General features: G+C 41.6%; 1 protein-coding gene across 6 annotated transcripts in view; it reads right to left on the reverse strand.

The window, feature by feature from the left end:
* The window catches only part of SIPA1L1 (signal induced proliferation associated 1 like 1), a 402,079-nt gene that overhangs the window by 190,765 nt on the left and 185,354 nt on the right, over nucleotides 1-25,960 (reverse strand). For 5 of the 6 annotated variants that reach the window (XM_025192109.1, XM_025192111.1, XM_025192110.1 and 2 more), the window contains one exon: nucleotides 14,805-14,873. The exons of the other annotated variant lie outside the window; for it this stretch is intronic. The gene's annotated coding sequence lies outside the window, so the exon portion shown is untranslated. The remainder of the gene's footprint in view (nucleotides 1-14,804; nucleotides 14,874-25,960) is intronic. 6 annotated transcript variants of the gene reach the window in all.

Raw genomic sequence — 25,960 nt, forward strand, 5'->3', positions numbered from 1 at the left:
TTTATTCACCAAGGCGCCCCCGGGGGTTACAAGAAATAATGGCCACAAGCTAGCAGAGAGCAGATTTAGACTGGACATTAGGAAGAACTTCTTCACAGTTAGAGTGGCCAAGGTCTGGAATGGGCTCCCAAGGGAGGTGGTGCTCTCCCCTACCCTGGGGGTCTTCAAGAAGAGGTTGGATATGCATCTAGCTGGGGTCATCTAGACCCAGCACTCTTCCCTGCCTATGCAGGGGGTCAGACTCGATGAACCATTGAGGTCCCTTCCGACCCTAACATCTATGAATCTATGAGTATGGCCCTGCCCGCAACAGTGATCCCCACCTCGCAGCACTGCTCAGTATGTTTATACATTTCCAGATTCCCCCTCCCCCCAAACAAAGGATCTATGTTCTACTTAGCCCCCACTCATGACTGGAACTGGGTATTTTTGTCACTAGTCCAGGGATGCTCCAAAAATGTATATGCAGATGACGCACAGAGCAATCTGGTCCGGCTTCACCTCATGGACAGCGGGGTCACACTTATTATATGTGCCAGGCTGAGAGAGAAGGCAACAAAGAGCAATGCTGTGGCTCACCATGACTTAAAAAAGAGTCTAGCATATGTCTTCATATGGGCTGTACTAACCTATCCTTGTGGTAGATTCCCATCAGTATATTTTACCAATGTGGGCCATGTATTTATATTCCTGCTCAGTGTTGGCTGCATTTAATCAACTTCATAGGTGGTTTCCATTGCTGAACACATGCTGCTTTTGGCAGCAGTTTAATGATGGCCAATGTATTTTGTGTGATTTCCCTGTATGTGATTATAAAGACAAGGGTTTTTTTCCCCCGTGCCAATATTCCAATAAATACGGTAATAATGTCTAATAATGGAAATTGCTTTCTTCCTAGAAACAATGCATTTTTTTTTTTACTTTCCTTTCTCATTTGACAATGGTTATACCTACTTCTATCTGCTTGTATCTGTCTGTGCAGGGAAGAGCTAAGTCCTCTGCCCATTTGGGTATTACCTTCTCCTGCACTAAACCAGTGGTGCTCAACCTTTGGCCCCGCAGGCCAGATGAGCAGCACAGAGTCCATCTGTGGGCTGGATCTGGTCATCCATGGGCCAGATCAGGATGTGGGGCTCAACACCACCCCCTTTCACCTCCAACACACCAGGACTGGGTTCTAAGAGGCCAGGACTGTGTCCTGGGACACAGCTCCCTGTGTGCCAGGGTTAGGTCTGGGAAGGGGGAGGAGGGCAGCCCCACCCCTCCCACTGGGGTCCGACACCATTCCCTCCTGCACCCCCTTATGCCAGGATTGGGTCCCAGGGGAGGGGGCCAGCACCATCCCTGGCCAGCCCTGCGTGTTGGGATTAGGTACCAGATCCAGTGCACAGGACCAAGGGCTCCCCAATGGTCCAGAGATTTGGTAGTGGGGGAGCAGTCACATTTCTTTCCCGCTGCCAAATTTCTGAAGCCAAGAGGAGCCCCATGGGCTGGATCACACAGTGCATGCCAGACCTGCCCTGGGGGCTAGAGGTTGAGTACCCCTACACTAGACCAATGTGATCTGCCTCTATTGCACAGGACTTGAAAAATCCACTTAATTTGTGAGAAGTTTTTCCTAGAAAGTACAGGTAACTAAGCCATGAACTTCTGGATAGCCTTTTTTAAAATGTGTTTAGCAAAATGGAGCACTGGTTTTTAACTGAAGCTATGAGATACCACAGCAATGCAAATAATGAATAAAAAAATTAAGCTCCTTTGGGGAAAAAGTTTACAGTCTTCATAGATGTGAAGTTAAATAAAGTACTCTGCTGAATCAGTTGACCGTGAACTGGTTCAATGTTACATGTAGATGCCAAACATTCTGTGACATGGGCCTGATCAGTCCTCTAGGCATCTCATGCTACATCAATTCTTTCCCTCCCACCCACCTCCAACTGTTGCAACTGGCTGGTCTGGCATACAGCCAGAATGTTACTTCTCCCCCCCCACACACATTTTTTTCTTTCTTTTGTTGGCACTTTTTATCAATGAGCTCCCAAAGATAGAAAGATAGCTTTTATTGAACAAAAAAATCTAAGAACTAGCTGGATCCTCCCTCCCTACTCAACTATGCTCTCTCATCATGCTCTCCGGGCCCCTGGGAACTAAAAAGTATGGGTCCAGGCATTGTCTCCCACAGCCCAAGTCAGACAAGTACACGGCAGACAGACCAGACAAGTACACTGCAGATTTGGGTCAATTGCAGATTATTGAAATTTACTGTGTTCATGTTTGAGAGAGATGGAAAAGAAGAAAAGTAAAAATACCCCCAGCCAAGGTCACCCACCGCTATGACTCCCAAAGCAAGAGTGCAGTTATTCTCCCACACACACCCACTACAAGGCATGCTGGGTTAGGTGCTCGCTCACTCCCACCCCTGGGCATTAGAGACACAAAACTTCACCAAGTATTGTGAACCAGTTCCTAATCACTGACATTTTAAAATTACACCATTGTTATGTGCGTCTGCACCCGTAGTTGTTCAGAGCAGAAAGTGCATACCCTTAAGTAAAGACACCTATGGTAATAGTGTCTTAGTTGATTTTACCAAAGATTTCTTGCAGCCATATACTTTTCATCTAAACTCATGACCAGTTGGCACATATATCATAATTAACCCTAAAGGCTTATGAAACGAAATAATACTATCTGAACACCTACTGAGAAAAATTGATAGTAAACAACAGTTCTGAGGAAGAAATCACATACACAAGTGAAAATTCTTTTTTAAACTATCCATACTCTGTTTCACAATTAAACGGTGAAAGGACATGAACACTATAAAGATTCAACTCTGGATTTTCAAGTCAAATACCAGAAGTCATGCTTGTGAATACAACTTTCCAAATTTTCAGTGGTCCTGAGCCTGTTAGAAAACAGATCACCTTTTCTTAGTTCAGGTCTACACAATGAGCTTGTAGTGAGATTTTTAAAAAAATGAAATGGTGATACCAGTACAACACTTAGCTGTTTTCATTCACATATGGAATTAAACACAAACCTTTGTTTTTATCTGTGCACACTGTACCTGTGCAGCTCTTTCCAAACCTGAGGAAGGGCACTGTGTGAGAGCTTGTCAAATCTCTCTCTTAACTAGACAGCTGGGCCAATAAAAGTTATCACCAAAAAATATCCCCTTGCTTCTCACATATTTCCTAGACCATCACAACTACAACACTTCACTGGAATGGTAGTCTAAACAGATACCGACTGATGTTGAAAAAAATAAGATGCGAAGTCCTATATTCCTATGCTACTGAGCTAACAAATATTATGAGATCAATAATTTAGTTCTCCTATAGACATGCCTGTACCAACATACAATTCCTGCAACAAATGGTTAAAAGCTATAAGCAGAGGGGGGAAAAAAGAATAAAGATGAATGGTGAAAACCTCTAAAGCAGAAGAAAGCCCATGATATCTATAAATATTTTAGTGAAGCAAGCTCATATTTTTTGCCCCAAAACAACTAGTAAAGGAACCACAACACTAAACCAGAAAATGTTACATTTTCTGTATGAAGTACAGTTGTAAATAATGTAAGGCTATATAGTCCAGCACACCCAAACCAGAAACTAAGTGAATAGCGTTTACTCACAAAAATATTTAAGATGGGTGTATTCAGCTGATGTACAATCAACAGCTCATAAAAAGCAGCCCTGTGTTCTTGCTAACTTTAACTGCTGTTTGGTTTCCCCCGCCCCCAAATCTCTCTCAATACTTCCATGCTTCAGAACAAAATGGTTGAGTACACAACTGTGGGACACCACAAAACACAGAGTTCCTACCAGTGGCTTAGAAACCCCTGATTTGCAAGGTGGGGGAGGACGGGTTGTAGGAAAAGGAAAAAAGATGCAGGCAAGGCTCTTATTTGTTTATACCCACAATTGGCTTGTGACTAGGAACTGTGGTGATCCTTGTCAGGCATCTAATTTACTACATGTCTCCAATAACTAAGAATACTACTCTCATAATACATCATCATAAAGAAGATCAATGGGTAAATTGGTTAAGACATTCCTAACTAAATTTTAGGATTCTAAGAAGAAACCACATAACTTTAAAAGACTGCATTTCTCCATTTGCTAACCTATAATCTTGCCACTTCTCAAAAAGTTTCAGTGGCAGAACTTGAACTTTGGATATATTTATCTCCTAATTGTTCAAAAGTTACAACATATATCTTAGAGATGGAAGGAGGACAACAAGCTGTTTAAAAATCATCTCATATCCATGAGTAGAGACAAAGGCTACTATTCTTTAAATAAAAAAGTATTTATTGTAAAAACCTTTTTATTTATCATTCTTTCAGAACCTAATGTGAAAGCACAAGTCACTATGTCTAGATACCCTGTTAATCCCTGTCAATTCAGATTCTGTCACAGCAAGAGTATGAAGTCCTTTCAGCAGGTCAAGAAATGCTTACCACTAAACAAATGATGCGATCTGTGATTTCAGCCAGACATATCTGACTACTATGGTATAAGCATGTTATGCACCTCCTATCTGATGAGATCATGAGCCTCAATGGACTTTGCCATTCTTATCAGTGTAGAGACAGATAGACAGACAGACACAGATAGAGAGACAACACTTTTTGGATCCTTTTCTAGATTCTAAATCTTCACCCTAAAGAAAATTCCTGACCAAAGTAAGTCCAATCTGTCTAGGACAGGGGCAGGCAATTATTTCAGGTGGAGGGCTGTTTACTGAGTTTTGGCAAGCCACTGAGGGCCGCATGACAGGCAGCCAGGGGCAGATTAATATTAATTTTCTAAATTTTTTTAGGGACCCCGTGGACCGGATAGAATGGCCTGGCGGGCCGCATCCAGCCCACGGGCTGCATTTTGCCCACCCCTGGTCTAGGACATTATTCAAGGCCTCCTTTCCTTTTCCTACAAATCAGCTGCTGGAAAGAAGTCTACTCTAGTGGCAATTTGCAGGTGCAAGCTCAGCTACTACAAGCATCTCTGTCCCCATATACAGCTCTCTACTATTTTCACGGTTCTTAGCTTCTCCCCTAATTTTCAGCTAGTTTAGGCATTGTGAAAATGGTCATTGTGCAAACACTCTCTTTGTGACTGATCCTATTTCCACAAAACCCCAGGGGATTGCAACTGTCTTAATCCCTAGGCTTCGGGGTTTTACACTGGGTATAGCGCATCCCTGTGGTTGGGAGCCCTGTAACCTGACATGTGCTACACATGCAAATTAGAGCTCAACAGTAACCAGTTATAAAGTTAGTACACATTTTCAAGGTCTAACTTTATAGCTGGTTAGAGCTTTTTATTGTGTGATAGCTACTTTGCATAGGTAGCATTCTCCAGGTAACTGTGCAATTAACCAGTTAATTATGCAATACCTGTAATGTGTAGAGGGAGCCTTAGAGAAGAGTCTGTCTCTCAACCTTTCCACTAAGATGGCAGTTTCTCTCCAACACTTTCAATGAGAGCTAAGATACTGTAGTTTATCTTCTACTTACTGCAGGATAAGAGTGTACATGCAGACAATTACTTCAAAGCAGTGATTCATGATAAATACAGCCCACTCCTATGTCCTAATAAATGGTTTGTATGTCCACAGCATTTTTATCTATATTAAATGAACAACTAGTTTAAGAAACTTCAGGATATAAGAGGTAAATTAGAACTTTCATGCAATCCACACAATAGCTCTTGACCTATAATGATCCAGCTCCGTTTTGATCCCTTATCTTGTGTTTGCTCTTTTAACACTTATATAAGGTTTTCTTAAACAAGGTATTTGCCACTGTTCCACTTCTCTGCCACTGACCCCCCCCACTGATCATCAAATAGATCACTACAGGAAAATTCACCATAATTTGCATTCCCCTAAGAGTGTCAAAGAAACCAGTTTAGTGTATTCTATTCTACAGAGTGATATGCTAAAATAAGCAAGTGTCCCTGTCAAATACTACCTCAACAGCAGCAGTTTGTTCAATGGATGACCAAATATTTTAACAATTCTGTGGGAGCTAATACCAAGTCCTGGTTGTATCAAGTACATAAAGTGAGAAATTTACATAGATTTTAATCAATCTTAGGCTGTTTAATATGATTATTAGACTGAGATCATATTAGCTTGCAGTTATCTATTTAAAGTTAATATAAGAGAGGAAGAAATGAAAGAAGTGGTAAGCAGTGAAAGAACCTCTCGGGAGAGAAGACTATAAAGTCTGGGGGGAAACCAATTAAGCTCAGTAGGTCAATTTGGGGACATCCTAAGCTAGTCTGGATAAAAGGTCCAGATCTGGTTCAGAAGCTTGTTCTTCAGGCAGGAACCATGATCCTTGCTGGATTGCCATCTGTAGCTGAACCAAGATCAGTGCTGGTTCAAAACTCAAGGCCATGGGCAGGTGTTAAATTTCTAGCAGGAGAAATACCATTCTATTGCCACAAGGTCTCTGGAACCTAGATAAGAAATTCTTTCACCTGGCAGGTTGGCCACCTGTTACAGATCTTTAAGACTCAAAAGCTTCATTTTTTTCTGTAGTAATGATTCTGTTATAGAACTGCTATTAATATTTTTTTTAATATATTTCTTTGTGTGTGTGGTGTTACTGGGCCAGGCTTTTTGAACCTTCCTTGGTCCCTAGAACACCTCAGGGTAGGTTGGAGGGATGTAAGGGATGGAAGAAGTGTCCATATTTCCATTTTGTAGCCAGCCAGATTAGGGGAGAGGGTGAAGGAAGAAAAGTTTATAAAATAAATTTCAGTAAGCCATGAAATTTCCCAAGGAAGCAAACGAAAGTCTGTATCACACTTCAAATCTGCTTCTCACTTCTTTTCTGAAGTCTCAAAGGAGGATAGTTAATTGTTTTAAAGCTGTTTCTGAAAACACAGAAATGAAATGCTTGCCTAGGTTAGCACAAAAATGCTACATGATTTATGCAAGCAAATGCTGATTTTTATTAACAAGTTCATAAACTATGCAGATATATAGGATGTACAAAAGGTTTTTTTTAATACAGATGAAGATACAGGAGTAAGTTAAGTTGAAAAAGAAAACATGACCAGCCAGCACTCTCTCTCTATCCCCCTCCCTTCTTCCCTCAATCTCTTCCAAGTCCAATGGGGAAAAAAAAGCCCCCCAAAACAGTAGATTCCAAATTTACCATGCAGCCACCATGTAAAACTTGTAAATTACTGGTTAGATGGTTAGATGGTTGTATTTATCCATTTGATAGGCTATTCTGGCTTATATCATTCAATGACTTATAAAATAATCTATAAATTGTATTACTGGCATGTCACTCTAAAATATAACCCAAACCAGCTCTTCACTAGGCACATATTCCCACAATATGTTTTTTAAACTCTGAATTTTGGGCGTTGTGAATTTCAAAAAGGATTACTTTCATATCAAGCAAACATTAGTATGAAATAGTCGATCATGCATGAGAGAAAAAATAAACTCTGTAATGTAACAGATACTGGAGTATCCATGTAAACTGTTTTTCAATAAGTCTCTCTCTCAACAGTTGCTTTTTCCAAGGTTCATTCCTTTCACAAGTATGGGCTCAAAAATTTACAGTTGAAATCTTTTTCCTTTCGTAAGAAAACTTTATTTAATTTGGCAAAGAAAAGAAAACGCACTTTGGTGACTATAGCAGGCAGAGGAGGGATTCCTGTGGTTTTGAAAGTGTGAATGTTTCACAGTAACATGAATGTTCCAAGGAACAAGCCCAAACCTGTGTGCTCATGTACCGTACAGAAAGCAGTGTGCATGGAAAGAACCAAGCCATGCAAGCAGAACTCCACATATCCCATTGGCATATTGATACCGTGTGGCCAATGGATTCAAAGACTGGTGACAGAGTTGAAATAACTGACCCAAATAATTAGTTTGAATCCATCTCCAGAAGAATAGCATTGACTGAGACTCTCTCTGTACTATACACAGTCAAAATTTAAAAAGATGAAGGAAATCTGAGATCTCTAGAAATCAAATCAAAAGAGCTGCTGTTTCATCAAAATCCGCACCCCCCACCCCCCCATATTAATTACACTCAGGACAATAACTGTCACCTTTCTATATCAAATGATGGTTTACTGAGCAGAAACTTAGTCTCACATTTTAAAAGTTCTTAGGTAATTTTTTCAAAAGTACCTAAATGGGTAAGAAGTTGAAGTCCTGTTTTCAAAAAACACAGACTCTGAGGAGCAGAAATCCCAAGTATAGAGATGAATGCCTGAGAACCCAGGCTCCTTTTGAAAATTTTACCATTTGACTTTTTACTTTGCTACACAAAATTTTAAGCTGAGAAGTAGAAAGTTAAATATTCCAAAGATGAAATCTTATATTAAGGTGTGTGAGAGAGATGATAATTTATTATATGTCTTTTAACTGCTACCGCACATTTTACACAATAGAGAAAAGATAAAGCAAACTGCATTTAGCTGCCCAGACAGCACAAGACTGTAAGTAACTGAAAGTGTAAGTTTATTTAAAAGTTTATCCTCAGTCTACGAAAATAATGGTGTCAATTTTCCACTGAGATGCCTTAGGAACACTATGTTTCCCTATCTTCCCAGGATAAAGAGCCATAACTGGTCCCTATATCCTTAAACTATACAATGAGTAAGCCTTAACCCTCAATAAAACAAGCCAAATAATCAAGGCCTGGAAAAGCAATTAAACACAAATGCATATAAAGTACATTAATAAAACAAAAGTATCTTTGATGATTACTGAACAGTGGTAAAGTACAGACAGAAAGTTTAGTTAATGGCTGTAAGAAATTGCATAGCTACCAATATTCTTCACCATTCTTTTGTCTGGTAAGAATGCCAATGCAACTATATCATAAGTTAGCATGCAGAAGATTAAGACGGGTCCATTCACAAAGAACATATAGATGTCCTATTTCAGTTCCTTTTATCTGACCAAAAACAGAAATAACATTGTGCCTACAGAACCTTTCCCTCTTGTGTTCCCAAATGATTAGAATAACACTTTCATTCTTCTGAAAAAGAATGGGGATATATGCTAGAAATGGTTTACAAGGATTTAGAGACATTTTGTGTTGGTTAGGTAAGTCAGATTTGATCTGACCCTAAAAATATATTCCCCATGCTTTCATATCATTCAACTCAGGAGCGGGTGTGACAGGGGGCACTCTCCTAAGGCCGGGTCTTATGTCAGCCTGCCCACCTGTCGCTATGGGCAATCCACCCAGTCTCGCCTGCCATGACTCCTGTTCCTACAAACAGATGGTAAATATAGAAGATTGTCCATTACATGCCCCAATGCCGGGAGACACTATCTGCGGCTCTGACCTCCCCTACACCGCAGCCCATGCCTCACAGAAGGCATCCAGGTTAACATTACTCCCAGTCTGAGACCAGAGCAAACTGAGCCCAAAGTTGGGCTCCACACACACACACGCACACCACCTCCCCTCTCACAGGAGGCCTCTTCCACTCTGCCCCTCTCTCACCAGGGCCTCTGGCATACTGCTCGTTACCAGGCCACACTCCACTGCCATGCTCCTCCTTAAGCGGCCCCGCTTGGGCCATCAGGCTTTGCTACACTCATATTGGTCTTGCCATGCAGAACCTTCAGTCTCCACAAGTTACCCTACTGTATGTGGTCCGGCCTTCTGCCAAACCCTGGGCTAACTCTGCCCCAAGCCTCTCACCAGGCACAACTTATAACTTCTCATGGGGCTGGCCCCTGTCCTGTCTTTCAAGCTTACACCCATTCGGCCATACTCAGTGCAACCCATGGGCTGTCCTTCAGGCCTACTCAGCCCCCTCACACGCACAACCCTTCAGGCCTACTCATACTTCAACCCTACTCTGTGCGGGGCCTCCCAATGTTCTCCACACTACCCAACTCTGGGGTCTCCAGGACCTCATATCCCTGCTGGGCTCAGTTGCCTAAACATGGGCATACCTGGCCCCCACTACTCCCATAACTCTACACTACCCCATCTGGGGTCTCCGGGATCTCTCATCCCTACTGGGCTCAGGCGCCTACATGTGAACATACCTGGCCCCACTATTCCCACAGCTGCCTCCAAAAACCCACCCAAAGATGGGGGCTGGGGTTAAAGCGCCCTTCCTCGCCTTTCACTGGGGACGTAACTGGCCTGGCATTTCCTGGGGACTCCCCCACCACCAGGAGCCTCACCAGGCCACCCTTCCCCAGCAGGATGCAGTTTTAGGCCACACCCAGGACCAAGAGCCTCCAGCTCCTACCTGCAAGATTTTCCATGCAACAGTTCAGCCAGGCAATATTTCTGGCTGGCTTGCCAACAGCAAACTGCCCTGTTTATTATATAGGCAGCCACTGTTTTAAAACTGGCTGCTGCAATCAAGCACCTGCTGACTGCTTGACTCAACCCTTAAAGTGGCAAGCACTACTAGGGCCCTGCCACAGCGGACAACTGTTTTGGCTGGAGAGCTGCTTACTGAGTTTTGGCAAGGTATCGAGGGCCACATGGGTAGCCCCACCTCTTGACAGGTGCCCTGCCCCCTGGTTCCCATCTTGTGACCAGAAGTCCTGCCCCCTAACCCTTGCCCTTTGCCACCAGAAGTCCCTCCTCTTGCCCCCGGAAGTACTTCTTTCAGCAATGAGTTCTGCCATCCCAAACCAGAAAAATACCAAATGATAGTCTAAAATTTAAACATCTACAGCATTCATTAATTTGATTTCAAAAAATATTTTTGTCCTGATTTATGTGTGTTTGTATAGTGTACATAGAGGTGATCGCACAATAGCTTAAAATGAAGTCTCACTCTTGTATATTGTCAGGGGGGCATGGGGGCTTGGGTATAGGTTTATGGGGAACTGTGGGTATGTGAGTATGTGGAGTATGGGGGGAGGGTGTGGGTGTGTCTGTGGGGGTTTGTGGGGGGATGGATAAGTGTGGCGTGAGGGAGCATGTCGGTGTGTGTGGATATAGGGTGTGTGGGTGGGTATGTGGTTTGTGAGGGAAAGGGTAGCTGGGATGTGTGAGGGGGTATGGTTGTCTGCGTATATGGCAGTGCAGGGGGGTGTGGGTGTTCGTGTATGGTGAGGTGCGTGTTTGGGACTCACCCTACAAACTCACTCTCTCTCTCGCCCTCCCTCATTGCATGGACATGCATGCACGCACACACATACACACACCCCCCCCTCCTGCTCTTGGCCCTGGGGTACCGACACAGGCCCCATGCTCCCACGGCCTGGTGATGAAGTCAGGAGGCACGTGGTGCTGGAGTGGCAGGCGGGCAGGAAAGCAGGGAAATGGCAGCTACAGGCAGGGCAAGTGACAATGAGCAGGAGTGCAGCGACAGCTGGGCAGGAGCGCGGGGCCTGCACAGGTGTTCCAGGACCAGCACCAACAGGGCCCAAGGCTGGGCAGCAGGAGCACGGGGTCGAGCTGGCAAAGGTTCTATGGAGCTAGCCCAGCTCCCCCCTTTCCCTGCTGATGCAGCCCAGCCCAGCTCCACTGAGCCTCTATCAGCCCAGGCCCCACACACCTGCCATCCCGCTCTGGGCCCCCACCGGCCCCGCTCATTGCCTGTTCAGGCCCCACTCACTGCCACTTCCCTGCCTGCTTCTGCTTTCACCACTTTCCTGCCTGCCATGGTGCTTCAGCACCACGTGGTTCCCTGCTGCATGCCCAGACAACAGGACTCCAGAGGAGCCGGCCCGGCCCTGAAGACTGGGGCGATCGACGACGGTCCTCCCCTGCTTCCTTTGCCCCCTCCCCACCCTTCGCATTCTTATCAGAGTTTCCTTCTCTGATGGAGGGAAGCTGGAACAGGCCCAGGGTCCCAGGCCAGAAGCCTCTGCTAGGCTTCTGTAAATTTTTTAGGTGCCCCATGGGCCAGACAGAATGGCTGGTGGGCCAGATCTGGCCCACAGGCCATATTTTACCCACCCCTGATTTAACTAAAGGAAGCCATATTAAATCAAGAATTTCTGACCAATTATTAAATAGGATATTCCAATCAGCAAAGTAAATTTTGATTTTCAAGATCTGTGCTTATTTATCGTTGCTGTAATGTGACAAGTTACCTTCTACATACAAAACCTATAAAAACCGTTCTCAGTGAAGCAGCATATGGTCACCTCATCACACTTTTTTTTTTTTTTAACTAACTGACCAAGATCTTGTAACTGGCAAAATGCAAGACTCAGAACTACCCTATAATTTATTTGCATTTTGCAAATGGAAAATGGAAGTGAGGGGAAAGATTTGTTTCTGTCATCTGTGATAAGAATGAGAAAGACTATGAATGGGTTTAAAAACCAGCGACTATGAATGGGTTAAAAAACACTGAAAATGCCACAACCCTAATGCACAAATTAGAAAAATATGACTTGCAATAATTTAGCATTTGGGAAGTAACTTTACTACAGAAGCTTAAAATATAAGCTCTAGGCATCATTTAAATCCTACTTTGTAGGCTTATGTGCAAGACTTAAATAATGTGTGGATCTTGGGTGGTTCCCCTAACTAGTACATGAATTTCATCCTGACAGAGTAAAGCTCCTATCGCATGGAGTCCAAGGTGCCAGCCGCACCTCTGACAACTGACCAGGAAAAGAGAAGTTTAAAATATTTCATTGGTATAAACTATTTGAAAATCTGCCTCTGAAATTTCTAATGATCAGAAAAAATCCATGGGATAACATGCTTTGCAAGATAGTAGACTTGGACCACACAACAGGCCAAGCTAGTCAATAGAAAGGCTGAAGCAGCCGGTCTTCATTTACAGAAGTCAGGGGCATTTTTGATCTACAGAAGGATAGTATTTATTCTAATTAGTTCTCAGCCTTCTGCCAAAAAAAAAATCTGAATCAACAGTGATTTACGGTCAGCAACAGATTTCTTCTAAACTTTCCATCTGATTAAGAGCTCCCCGATAATAATCTCTATTTATCTGGCATTTTTCTTTCGTTTCTATAGGCCTTTTCGCCATTCGTGTGTTAGCCCACCTCTGTATAATGCTCTCTGATGGAAGACAGGAAAGGAGGAGTCCATAAACTTACTTAAAAGGGTCCCCTGCCAAAGAAATTCCTCTCTTGCTATATACAGCAACAGAGGTGGGACTGGCAATCCTTAGGCTTGCAAATGTGTGTGGGCAAGATGAAAGGAGGAGATGTAATTATAAAGCAGGCCCTGTATTCTGCTCTGGAAGATTTTTCTTTAAAAAGAAGGGAAAAAAAGAAGAAATAAAAGCATTGAGTTTGCATTGGACTCCAAGACCTCATCCAGATGAATGTGGTTGTGTGGTATGCAGTACTGCAGATCCATCTGCAACACCACATACTGCACATTCAGGCATTCTCCGTGCTGCTACCTTGCTGCAAGGAGTAGGGGGTTTCACCCGGGGAGATCCCAGGCTCAAAAAACCTGTGTGGAAAAAAAGCAGGGCAGTGCACGTGGCAGCAGTGTGCGCTGCCCAAAACCAGAGTCTGGCTAACTGGAGCCACATGCTGGCTGCCAGCCAGGTTCCCAGCTAAGAGAAGCACCGTAGCTGCAGCTTCCCCAGCCCCCAGGTAAGGCTTCTGGGGCCAGCACTATTGCTGGCCTCAGACTCCCCTACCCCATGCAGGGTAATTTGCTGTGTGCCAGACTGCACATGGCACAGATGTTCCCCAGGGACAAGTAGCAGCGGCACAAGGCAGCAGATTGCAAATGTTTGGTTCCCTGGGGACAAGTAGCAGTGGCACACCTTGTGCTAACCAGCCCAATCAGCTTCTATGGAACAGTAGCCAACAGCTCAACTTCAGTTCATAAAGCTGTAAGTTACATTTTCAAAAGTATTCAAGTGACTTAAGGAACTGATGTCCCATTGACTTAAAGGAGTGGACCAGGTGGCGTGGAAGGGTGCAGAGTAAAAAGGTTTGGCACATCAGGGGAATTAGAAGCAACATGGCGTAACTAATCTGCCACCTGGATAACTAACCTACACAGCTGGCTCTCATTCCCACAGGACACTGCTGCCCAAATCAGCTCCAACTCCTTAGCTCCAATATGCAACTTATACCCAGTACCAATGTCCTTCAGCCCCACTATCGTCTCATCCATTCCTCTCTCCCCAGTTCACCACTCTTTTATTTATGACCATTTTTAACTGTACAAAATATAAATGTATAGAAGTGCAAGAGAGCAGAGAACAGGCATTATAGATTCATATGTACTCACAAACAACAAAGACCAATAAAGAAACACTTGTCAAAAACACAAATCAAAATGAGGCCAAAGGAAAATGAGTATTTTAGTAACGCTCTTTATGACAGGACTCTCTTTTTAAAGCTTCACAATCTAAAGCTACCAGTTGCTAATTGGCGAGAATGAAGGGGATCCCACCCTACACCTGCTCTGGCAGTTTGGTTTAATAGCAGCCCTTTGCTAACTTTGACAATTACTCCTACATTCCCCTGTACGAGACTAATGGTTGGCTAAAAATAAAATGGATATTAGCATTTGCAGTGAAATGTCTGAACAATACAGTAATTGACAGAAGGTGAAATTAAATCAACCTTGCACTGTGTTAATGTCCACATTTTACTTCAAAAGATAGCTTCAAACTGGACAATCGAGGTTCACACTATGGTGAGAACAATGAGATATAATATCATTTTTAAAAATGTCTTCAGCCCAGCATCTTATCATATGGCAGCAAAGCTCATCTCGTAATACAGAACTGCATGATCAAACATGAAAATGAGAATTTCTACAGCAGCTGCTAAAAGCTGAGAAAGAGGCAGATTAAGGCAGAAGGCAAAAAAATACTTACTATAGTTTCATGGCATCTTGGTGAAAACACATGCATTGACTTCAGTATCCAAAAAAGAAACTGTCTGAGCTGAGGGAAAAGCAGAAACCCACCATTAAGAACAATTATAAAGAAAATACACAATAATGTTACCAAAGATGTCAATTGCCATCTTACATTTGGATACTGAAATTTGTGGGGGAGGAGAGGGGCACAGTCTCTCTCCCAAGAGATAAAATCCTGAAAATATTAGGGCTGTGTTACACGTTACACTGAAAGCTGCACAAATATTGATTGGCTTAGTGCTGGCTTGTAATCACACCTTCAACTTAAGGGGCACATCTGTGGGGAGTGGCCATAATTGAATAGAATAGGAGCTTGGTTATATGGATCAAGAGATAATCCTGCCCTGGAGTGGCATAACTTTGAGCTGCATAACAAGTGCTTTAAGCCACTTAAAGGTGTTACATGTGGACAATATGGGGGTTAGAGCTCCAGAAGCAGCCCAAAATTAACGTGCGACAAGGCCCTTAGACGTTTTGAAAGAAGATTAAAAGGTCTAACCTGCAGCAGAAAAAGCCAGTTATACACCACAAATCAGTATTATACACCACAAATCAGTTTTTTAAAAAAATTAATACTTCAACTTGTACTTATATATGCAAAATTTAAGTTGTTTCAGTTAGACCTTAAGGTAAAAAAAGGGTAACATATTGAGATGCAACTATTATCTTTAATTAAAAACTGAACAAAAAGCTGACCCTGGAATAAACAAATATATCCTAAATCAAATACCCGGTTAAAATGTGACCTTGAATTTGTCCAGCAGAGGCAGGAAAGCTTAACTCTGTGCCTCCAATCCATGCGATGGTAGCTCAAATATGTCAAATGGCAGAAACATCTGAAATTCAGTTGCTCTGAGGCTGCCCATCCCATGAGTGATTTCTACTCTATACAGCAAGGTGGTTGAGGACTGAGCAAAGGTACCAAGCACAATGGGACTGGATTTTCTTAACAAAAGACAATAAATCTCTCTATCGTGTTAGGCTTGGTATCTCATCCAGATATGTGGAAATCTGCACATTTTACAAAGAAAAACTACTACCTCAAACCAACATAGAAAAATACATGATCTGCTGTAAAGCAGCAGCAACACAATATTTATACCTAACCCTCACCACACAACCACTAGCAGAATGAGAATGCAGGTAAATCTGTAAGACAGGTATGGATGGCTTAGGAAAGTATTAGGGACTCTAAATGTAAGGAGGAAAGTCAAAGGGCTAAGGAAGGAGAATAAAAGTTTAGAATACACTGAGTGAAAGTCTTGGCTCAAATTAAGTCAACATACTGTTAGCATCAGCTTCAGGGGTCCATGATTTTAATCAAATTTTGCATGTTACTAGTTGCCAAAGATGTATTTTCACATATTTCATTATATTACACTGACAATCCCCGGAACAGGAAAGGTTTCCTTAGAAGGGCAAGGTTTAAGTGCAGAGTCACAAATGAGTAGCAAAGAGTTTGAAAAGAAAAGAAAAGCAAGCACTTTAGTTTCTTGAAATCCATACCAAAATGTACAGTTCCCCACTCCCAACTGAATATTTTTTGCATCTTGAAACTAATTTACATAGAGGATGGTTTTATTCATATTCATAAAACGTGAGCATCATTTCAGATAATGAAAACAAGTATTCAATACTGTAAGCAAAAAAAGAAAAAAGAAACATTCTAGATTTCTAGATGCTGCAGATTAAGTTCTTTCTTCTACATATCACTGTATAGCAGAGACTGAGGCCCTTTCTGTATATGCAGGTAAAGGCACGATTGGATCTAATGCATGATCCACACAATTGTGCCCCCTGCCAGAGATTATGAGATCGTGCATTAAATCCAACCGTGCCTTATTACCAGTGTAGGTGGTGTCCAATCTTGGGCTCCCCCTACATCGGCAAGAAGCAGGCTCCCAAGACTGGGAGCCCCCTTTGCTGAGGGGGCTCCCAGTTGTGAGGGCCACACACAGCTGGGACTGAGAGTCCCATCAAGTGCAGGACTCTTGGTCCTGGCTGCATGTGTGGGCCCAGGGCTTTTACACACCCCTGAGCCTTGGGGATCACAGCAGCCATGATCCTCAGGGCTTAGAAGTTTCATGCTGAGTATAGTGCACCCCTATGCCTCAGGGGTGCACTATACACATTTTAACAGAGCATTTGATTTAGGATTCAGCCGACAGGGCTCCCAACCACAGAGAAGACCCTACTGACATATGCAAATTAAAGTTACAGAGCTCTAAAGTTAGTACACATTTTTGAGATCTAGCTATAACTGGTTGGAGCATTTTATCATGTGATAAGTATTTTGCATGTGTAGCTGGTCTTAAGATAATTGCACAGTTAACCAGTTAATTGTGCGATACCTGTACTGTGTAGAGAGGGCCTCAGATGAGAAAATAATACTGGGTCCTTCTGGCTTTCAGCACTAGTTGAAAAATATGTTCTGAACTTTGGAAAAATAAATACATAAAAATAAAGATTTCTAAAATTATAGTTTTGTTCACTAATTTTCATTCTCCTTTCACCTCCTCAATGCTCACTTCAAATCTGTTTTTGTTTTAAATATTTATACTAGGAAGAATTACATGTAAACAAAAGAGAACAATACATAATTTAGAGACAAGTTAATTATAAGTATGAATATCCTAAAGTTTGATCAATCAAGTGCAAACCTCAAATGAAAGATGAAAGTCTCTTATTAAGAGGATATATAATTGATTTCAATTTCAATCCCACTGAAACCTATTAACGTATTTATTTATACCTCAGTATTTACATTTATGTAAGCACAACCAAATACAATGCATTAATGTCATGTTAATATTCCTTGGCAAAAAAAAAAAAATCTATTGATCAGTTCAGAATGGATTAAAAATAAATTATGTTCCCAGAAATGGAGTTCTTTGAGATGCATTGTCCATATACCCACTCTCACTGTAGGTGTTCATCCGTCTCAAGCACACAGTTGAGAGACTTTTGCCTCAACTATACCGATCAGGCATACTGCAAACCTGCCCCTCTGTATTCTGCACTGAGGGAATAAAGGATCATATGAAGTTCCTGTTCAAGTTCCCTCTCAACCAATGTCCGATACAAGATGCAACTCCAGGGAAGAAAGGGGGGAGAGATGTAGATGGACAAAGCATTCCAGCTACTGATAACTTTTATTTCCCCTTACAACAAATGCCTTGTGTGCGTGACTCTAAAGTAGTACCTGCACACTAGGAGATGGGTTTTTAAGTTCCACAGACTAACAGCAAGTGAAGGACCACTGTAAATGCAACATTGGCCTAGGAGGCTTCTTTGATGGGACACTGCAGTTATGAAAATGTGATGCAAAGATGCTACAAGATTTGCCTGGGCTCTGATGGAATGACTGAGCATGGATGGTGTTCCCTGGCAGACTCAAAACAATTTAATATGAAGCTGGATGGGTTTTGTGCTGTAGATCTCTCAGCTAAGAGAAAGAACAAAACCCTTTTCACATCAAACGAGCGTAAAGATATCTCAGTGGTGCCATACCCATACTGGATGGAGTTATCAGATGCCTTCATTATTTATAAAGCTTAAACCTTGAATAGAAAGTACAAGCCACTGAAAGTACACACCAGACGTAATAAAAAAAAAGGGAAAAAGGCCTTAACTTTACTACCCTAAGGTACAGACAACAAAAGGAAATGACCATCAAGATGATGCTGCATAAATATGTGAGAGGGTACAAGCCCCTGTGAAAGAAATAAAATAATGCTAACGAAATATTGAAAGAAAACAACAGCAGCAACTACTACTACTACTGTATCAGTAATAGAAAGCTTCAGGAAAATTTGGTAACAAGTATGAGTTGACAAGAGACTCTATCTCTAGCCAAAGCAATTCAGAGGAAGTGAGGAACAGAAAGAATGCATTATCCTGTATGGTTTGTTGAACTTGAGGAATAAGAAGAGGCAGGACTATGGTGCATTCCATGTCTATTAAAGCAAAAATTCTCCAATCAAGTGCTTGAGGCACACACATGTATTCAGTGAGGATGTGCGTATGGACAACTACTCAAAGGAAAAAACATCATTAAGGAAACTACAATGGAAAACATGAGCCAAGGGGATATCAAGTAATCAGGATACGAGTTATTTGGAACTAAAATGGTGTGGCAACCAACTTCTATAAGCAACATACTGTGCCTGTGCTTAGAAAACATCAATATTTACATCCTGGTATCTCAATGCTTCATTCTGAATGCTGCAGTAAAAGTCTTGCTTTTAAATTCTTCTTTCAGCCCTTTCCTCTACGTAGAGGAGAAGCCAAAATGAGCAAGGACCTAACTAGCTTAGCTGAAAAACTACTGAGACCAGTGAAGCAAACAGTTGTGTTATATGAAGTGCCATAAAGAACTGAGGGACTATAATGCTAACATTTATGTCTACACAAAAGTCCTCTGCAGAACCTAGGAACATTGCCTGGGGAGGCACTGGTTGGATATACATTTTAAACAATTAACACCCTTTTAGTAAATAAGCAGAATCAATTACAAGGTGCTGCATAAGACCTAATCCCCAATAATCACCAAGATTTCCTCTTCAGGTGCTAAAAAAATTATTAGTTTAGTGAAAATAAAGGTTTCCTATTGATACCTCAAGAGGATATGGAAAACCACTTTTAGATACAAAATTTGTATTAGCACTGTTTGTTTTGTACCTGCTCCTGTCTCATGAAAATATTCATATTGTATCTATTTTGAGCATTATTTTGTGGTTAAAGCTGTCTGAAAGGTGACAGCAAAGAACTTGTCTAGAAAGCAATTTCTTTTTCACAAAAAAATTTTGTTGCTGAAATTATACACAAACCCACATTTTCTTTTCATTAAAAAAAATAAAAACCCAGTGGCCTAAAAAATACAGGTCTATAAAACATGGTTTTATAGACCTGTAGTTCTAAAAAACCTATTAGTGGCTCATAGTAAAATAGCTTATATAATTTTGTACAAGATCAACTGACTAGAAACTATCTATGGATAGATAGTTTAGATAAAAAATTTAGATAAAAAATTAAAAGAAGACAACTATCAGAGGAGTGAAGTTTTGGAATGGTTTTCTACGCAACAGTACAGGAAAAGACCCTCGCTTTAAGAATGAATTGGTTATGTTTCTGAAAGGGATGGTCGGATAGAACAGGGAGACCTAGCTCCGCATTCAATTTGTGAAATGACACTTAGCTCTTTTAGTGTGGAAAGTGTCTGGTAATCCCATGCCCCACCAGCTGGAACCCTCCTCCCAGTGAATGCTACTGAGGGAAGGAAAGGAGGTAGGGGGGTTGCTATTCTTTGAAAAACTGAACTATTGGCCACAGGATAAGGTTGGTGTTTTGAACCGAGTGCCCTGATACTCCTGCCAGCACTTGTAACACAGTAGCACAGTTCCTGGATAGATTGTTTTACTCTCCGGCTCACTGTTATGCCAGTCACCAAATTTGGGGTCTGGAGGCATTTTTACCTTAGGTTAAATTGGCAAATACCATGGAGGTTTTTGTCTTCCTGTGTAAAAGTGGGAGCAAACCTTTGTGGCAAGTGCACAACAACTTAAGCCTCACGCCCTCCCCAAGTGCCACTCCGACCCCTTTCCCCTGACTGCTCTTTCTGCTCCCTATCCTATCTGCCCTGTACTCTGTCCCCTCCCTGATCTGCCATGTGCCATGCACACAGGCTGTCTATGCCACTTGTAGCATGCATGCCCCAGGATAGACACCGATGCCCTGTAATATGGGACAATCCTTTTCCTAGGGTCTTCTAAGCATACATTAGCCAACTATTTGCCTCTTGTTGCAGCAGAAAACAGGTGGTCCTCCCTGTCCCTCCACCCCCCAGTTATATATGTGGCATATTATAGGGTGTTCTGGGTATGTAGTTATGTATAAGAATCTGAAGTGGCAATTCTGAGATTCCTTAGATTAACAATTTCATGGAAATGCAAATGACAGGACTCAATGGTGCAGGAGGCCCCTTAGTGTCCCCATGTTCCCATTTAAGATTTTACTTTATATGCTAAATAAACAGTGCCACAGTGTAATTTTTCTCTCTGGTATAAAACTCTGTCTTGAAATTTAAAAAGTAAAAATTCTGATGTTGAGGTAAAATTCCATCTTTACCTGCCCTCTTTTCTCATGTTATGTTGCAGTATTTAATTCCATCTTTACCTGCCCCCTCATACTTTTATGTTGCAGTATTTAAATTTTAAATCAATTTCATTATGAGACAATTCCTGAGCACTTTCAGTGATTCTGTTTTTATTCCAAATTAGCAAAGAATACAATAAACCAAACAGCTGAAAGTTTCAAAATAAATGTATCCAAATGAAGGCAGTTGGTCAAAACTGCAATTATCTTGAGCCTTATTATTAAAACATTATGCTCAGATTTACTGCTTTTTCTGAAGAACGAACATCAGAACACCAGAGCAGCTTCCCACACTTGGTTTTCAGTCTTAAGCAAATTAATAGCCTTCTCTGAATCTCCCCTCTCGTTCAGGCTTCAGATTGTAGTGGCAATCGGTCAGAACCACAAAACCATGAAAAGTAATTTGACACGGATACCATAGTAGGCCACAGAAGTTAATCTTGGACCATCCAGAAACAACCAACATGCCCCCACACACCACGAAACACAATCAATAAAGAACTTGGATAACAGCTGGACAAACATTATGTTGAACTGACAAAGATTTGACCTGTTATCACTGGTAGGGGAATCAGTGCTCTGGCAGAGAGAGCGAGAGAGAAGTCAAAACTAAGTAATGATATGCTTGTCCATAAACATAAATCTGCTTTTCTACTAGGCTTTGGATTCTGAATTAACTTTCCTATTATGACCTTAAACTGTGATGAAACTTGTGTTTCATTGAGCAAAGCATTATTATGTATTTACATAAAATAAATGAAAACGTTGTAAATAGCTGGGAAATGGACTAACAATCAAAGAAAATACATCCACTGGAGCCTCCATCAGCTCTGTTTGAATAGACATAAATCCATCCAACCAAAATTAAATGTTAAGTGTTTATACCAGTCTGTCATTTATTTAAGAGAGTATAATATACCCTATTCTTTAAAAACAAAGATATGTGGAAGAGGTTAGATTAGCTGAACAAGAACTCTTGATAAGTCCAGCACAAAAACAGTAATGGTACAATGTTTTCTGCTTTAAACCTAATACAGTCTTGAGATGGTTTTTGGTCAAATGGCTGAATTCCAGAAGAAAGTCATCTGAAATTCATAAAGGGATGACATTAATTGTTACAGACATGGTGAAATTATGCTTGCTTAGCTCTGATAAATTGTTTCTTAACTAACAAGAAAATTAAAGCAGTTTCCATAAAGCCTTCTGACAGGGATTTTACATACTTATCACAAAACCAGTAGTGCCTTGTTTATACGAATTATTACATCATGGGTCAACTTGGCATTATTACATTTTTAGAATGCATTTATGGATGTGGGTAATTTTATCTACAGACCATTAATTTTAACTTTTGAAGCTCAGGATCCAATGATACAACCCAGTGTTCATCAAATTTATTACAATAAGTCATCACTTTGCTGCATGAATATTAGGTTTCTTCAACTTTAGCACTCTGAATAAATCAAAGTGCAATGTTTGCTATCTTTTATAACCCTGTTCAAGCTTTTTTATTTGAAGTCTAAATAGATATGTCCTTTCTAAAAGTTAGAAATAAAACCAGTGCAGCGGGGGTTTTCAACCAGGGGTACGCGTACTCCTGGGGGTACTTGGACCGGTCCTTAGGGGGTACACATGGGCAGGCAGAGACAGAGCACCGCCCCCTCCTAGGAGCAGAGCTGGGGTGAGGCGAGGGCAGCAGCGCCCCTCTGCAGGGTGGGGAAGCTCGCAGGTGGTGACCTCTGCCACCACACCCCAGCCTGGTGAGCTTCCCAGCCTCGCCTGCTCCTGGGAGGTGGAGGTGCTCCGTCCCTGCCCACCCGCCATCCCAACCTACCTGCTCTGTGTCTGGCCATGCACACTTCCTCCTCCACTCGGCCGCACGCTACCCCCACCACCCCTGGCTCCGCATCCGACTGCCAGGGGTACTTAGACTAAAAAAGGTTGAAAACCCCAGCAATACAGCATTATATTAACTACAAAAGTCATACAAATGAAAACAGGCTTATTTCCTTCCATCAAGTTCAAATGTTCCACAGTTAGTTAGAACAATTCACTATAAAGAAAACTTTGGTAAACATTAATGGATTCCCATTTTACATCATTTAGGAGGTCCCGAATACAGAGCTCAGCATATAAACAAAGTTCTTAACCATCAGCAGTGTGCTTGCTGCTTCACTAGATAATTATTTATGCACTTTCATCCCTAAAGGAACTAAAAGGCACTTGCAGATGCCATAGACCTGGATAGGGCAAAAAAAATACTAAGTTAGAAATTCCTTTCTTCCAGTCTCTTTTGGATAAATATCTTAGAACAATGATCCACACTACAATTCCGACTGCTGAAAGAGCAGGGGAAGGTGTTCAAAGTATAAGGTTTGACAATGTATTCAATTCAATTTACATACAGGTAAACACTGCACCTGAAGTTAATTTGATGAAATAAAGGAAGAAACTATAATTAAGTATTTTGCATTTTTTATCTCAGTGATTCTTAACCAAGGTGATGGGAAATCCTTTTAAGGATGATGCACAACATTAGCACTGTAAGGTGTGCAAACACCTACACGCTTTACAAGATAAGCCCAGAGATTTCAAACAGGAATTCATAGCATCATAACATACTTACTTGTTACGCTCTTTCAGAATTCTTTGCAACAGAAGAATGTCTCTATTATTTTTCCTCAGTCAAAAAAAAAAAACAGTGAAAACTAAGAGTTGGCATTTTCCTGATGGGTGTTTGAGTCTAAGAAGATTGAGAACCACTAGTTTATCTGTTTAAAATTTTCCTAAGACATTTTACCTTGTATCTCACTAGTTTCTAAACATAAGTACCAGGGGAGATGACAAAATTAACATGCATTAAAAAAATTACCTTGTGTTGTTATGGTAACTACATACGTCCAGAGAGAGAGGACCAAAAAAAAAAAAAAAAAAGGGGGGGGGGGGGGGGACGACACAGAAGCAAATTGTTCTCTAAATTCAGCTACATGTCATGATTTTTTTTCATTGTGAATTCAAGTAGAATGGGAAAAAAAGATGTATAAATATCAAGCACCATAACACTTGAGATGGAAGCAAATATGTCCATGGAATAGATGGAAATGCTAAGGCAAGAAGTGGGAGCAAAGGTTGATTCCCCTCAATAATGGATCCTCAAACCAACTGCTTTTACAACAACAGTAATCCCACAGATTACTGATCCTTTAGGCCTCATGTATATGCCCGAAAATATTTTCTTCTTGTATCAGATCCTAGTGGCTAATCTAACAGTAGATAATCTACCATATGCAAATCACCATTCATGGACTGCACAATGTTACAGAATCACTGTACGGAAACAAAACAACCATCTATTGTTGAAAGGCAAGGACCAAAAATACAATATATTAACATAAAATTCATGAAGACTGGGTTTGGCTGAGTGCATATACCAGAGACCTAGCAAGGGTTTCCTTTAAGAAAAGGGGAAAAACTAACAAATAGAAAGAGTACAGGACTGGGGATGGCAGAGGAACCTCATTACAGAAACAATTCCTTAAAAAGAAGTTTTACGGGAAAGGAAGACGTTTTTACATAAAAGGACAAACTGCTCAGACTCTAGCCCAAGATGGCCATTCTGCCCACTAAAGTGAACCACATGTATCATTAGCGTTGGGTTCTCAAGACTACTCATACATCATCCCCTGGAAAGCCAGACACATTTTTTAGACAAACCATTGAAAGGTTCTGAAGTTGTCAACAGAGGTGCTAACCTTTGCTAAGAGAACTGCAAATAAGCCAAAAATCAGGGAAACTTAGACCCTGGATCTACTGAATATGGTCATTAGACTTTTCAAAAGGTCAAGGGCTTTGTTATCATCATCATTTTAGTTTAAATTTAACACTTGATACTTATGGTCCAGTGCTTTTTACCATTTTCATCAGTGATTTGGATGTGGGGGAGAAGAGCTCACTGGTCAAGTTCACGGATAACACCAAGTTAGGGGAAGCATAATCTCGCTTGAAGATAGGCTGCAGATACAGGTGGACGTAGAGAGGCTGATCAGAACCAGGTGAGGTTTAACATCAAGAAATGTGAAGTGCTCCACCTGGGGAAGCACAATCCCATGCACACCTACAGGCTTGGCAATGCCAATCTGACCAGTACTACAAATGAAAGAGACCTGGGGGTAATAATTGACCACAGTATGAACATGAGCCAGCAGTGCGACATTGTAGCCAGCAGGACAAATAATACTTTGGTGTGTATCAATCGATGCATCTCCAGCAAAACCAAGGTAGAGATTCTTCCGCTCTACTTCAGCATTGGTGAGACCGCAGATGGAGTACTGCATCCAGTTCTGGGCGCCATGCTTCAACAAGGACATGGAAAAGCTCGAGAGAGTCCAGAGAAGAGTCATCCATATGATCAGAGACTTGCACGGCAAGCCATACAAGGTAAGGCTGAGGGACTTGGGACTCTTCAGCCTGAAGAAGAGAAGACTGAGAGGGGAGTTGGTAGCAGCTTACCGCTACATCAGAGGTGTACATCAAGGGCTCAGTGAGCAACTGTTCAACAGGGCACCCTTGGAGAAAACCAGGAACAAACTCCTGGAAGATAGTTTCAGGTTCAACATTAGGAAAAACTTCTTCACAGCTAGGGTGTCCAGACCATGAAATAAGCTCCCTCCAGAGGTGGTGCAATCACCTACCCTGGAAATCTTCAAGAGGAGACTGGAGGGTCACCTTGCTAGGGTCACTTGACCCCAGTTGTCTTTCTTGCTTGGTGCAGGGGAGCTGGACCCAATGATCTTCTGAGGTCCCTTCCAGCCTACATTTTACAAATAAGAGTTCATTCAATGAACAAAACACTAAAACAAGAAATAGTTTATGTTACAAGTGCCAATGCTCCAGTGTAGCCTGAGCCAATGAATGCATATCAGTCCCACATATAACTAAACTGAAGGCCACTGACTAGTT

Source organism: Alligator sinensis, unplaced genomic scaffold, assembly GCF_000455745.1.
Source record: "Alligator sinensis unplaced genomic scaffold, ASM45574v1 scaffold718_1, whole genome shotgun sequence".
In the NCBI taxonomy this organism is placed as follows: Eukaryota; Metazoa; Chordata; order Crocodylia; family Alligatoridae; genus Alligator; species Alligator sinensis.